We start from the raw sequence: 1,984 nt of genomic DNA, 5'->3' as shown, positions 1-1,984 counted from the left end.
TAACAACCACTGTGCTCTCAGCGTGCTGTTGTAAGTGTACTAAGGGGAACGTCGAGGCTTGTCCTATGTTCTTGGGCTACGGTATCATCTTCTGATCCAAAAGTTGTCCCTCTTCTTTCCCTGCCCTTCCCCAGCATTGCATAGCTACTTCCAGCACAAAGTGCCTGACGCCAAACACAGGGCTCAGGCCTAGGCAGTGACAGACGGGAGTACGGGGCCACCTCCAGGGCTGTGAAGGCCTCACACCCAGAATGCAGTGCAGGAGTCTGAGCAAGAAACTGAAACATCCAGGACTTGGGCCATAGAGAGGAGGACAGCTGCAGAGCTGTACTTTAGACCATAATCCTCCAGCCCACCCCTGGCCAGAGATTTGGAGCGAGGACTAGAGGGGTCCTGGGCTGATCACCAGCCTTCACTCCCTGGCCAGAGGTCCCTGGGAGCATCACCAGGGAGCAGCAGCCAGAGCCCCCTCAGCCACAGAGCTGGGCACCCAGGTGATGGCAGGAATCAGCCATATCCCCGTCTCAGCCAAGGGGTAGCACCAGCCACAGACCTCGCACCAGCCAGGGGCTGAACTTCCAGCCAGAGTTACCTGAGCACCGATCCAGGGCTGAATTAACTAGCCATAGGCACTACAGGCCTGGGTTGAGGGCCCCACCTCCTGGAATTATCTGATTATACTGGCACTTACAGTGTGTAACGAAAGCTGAGGTTTCTGTGCCAGAGGTGTGTAAAGCAAAGCTTGAAAATATGACCCAGGTGAAACCAATTCAGAGACGTCTGCAGCCAGCCTGAAACAGGTCTGAGGGGATTGAACAGCCCCATGCACTTGTGTGAAAAACCTACACCTCTGAGCGACACAGTTATACCCACCTAATCCCTTGCGCAGACAGCGCTATGTCAGCTGGAGAGCTTCCCCCTTGACGGAGCTACTGCCTCTCGGGAAGGTGGATTAACTACATTGAGTGCTCTCATGTTGGTGTTGGAGTGTCTGTATTACAACACTACAGTAGCACAGCTGAGCTGATGCAGCATTTTTAGTGTAGCCCTGCCTCTAGACAGACTGCCCAAAACCTGTTGGCATTCTGGAAGCCTTCAGCATGGCCTCTGGGGGACAGTGTGAGGCCCTGATCCAGCAAAACACTTAAGCTTGTGCTTAACTGAAGCTCCTGAAGAGTCCCATTAACAAAATTACATATGAGCTTAAGTTCTGTGCTGTATTGGAGCTTGTATTGAACAGCCTGTCATGGGGTTCACTCTGCACTCTGGGTTCCTCTTTGTGGCTACATCTGGGGATCAGCTCTCGCACGGTCTGGCACTGCCTTCCGTCAGTTACCCTTTTTTCTGTCTTGATGACTGAGAGTGCTCCCTCTTCATGCTTGGCCCTTTGGCTAGGTCACCATATATTTCATATACTCACTTCCAGAGTATCAAAGTCCCTCCAGACCTGCTGTCCAGTTGGTGTCTCCCATAAGCCTTGCCACTTGCCACTGGCTGGTAGGGGAACCCAGGCACACAGAAACTTGGCTTAAGTGTAAAAAGAGCCCCTCTAACACCTATCATCCAATCTTTGAAAAAAATTCATGCCAGCAAATACTTTTTAAAAAGTATTAAGTATACAGATGACAGTAGCCACGATATACACAAACCAAAAAAGGTTAGCAGCAATCAAAGTAAAAAACTTTATAGTACAACTAGATAAGTAAATCAGCTGTGTTTGCAAAATTAGCAGAAGTTATCAGTGTACTGATAAAAAGAATCTCACTCTAAGCTTACCATTGTTCTGGACTTGAATTACGTATTCAGAGGAGCTGTGTTAATGCTGGCATAATGGGCTCAGAACAAATATCAGGTTACCAATAACCAATCAAATTCAGTACTATGTGGCAAATGCTAAATAATCTTGCCAAACAGTTTAACAAAGTGGACATGGTTAAAATTAAGGCATACACACAAAAAGTGTCCCTAGTTAACAGAAAACAAA

The sequence above is a fragment of the Lepidochelys kempii genome, chromosome 11 (assembly GCF_965140285.1).
Source record: "Lepidochelys kempii isolate rLepKem1 chromosome 11, rLepKem1.hap1, whole genome shotgun sequence".
NCBI lineage: Eukaryota > Metazoa > Chordata > Testudines > Cheloniidae > Lepidochelys > Lepidochelys kempii.
This window is presented reverse-complemented; position numbering follows the sequence as displayed.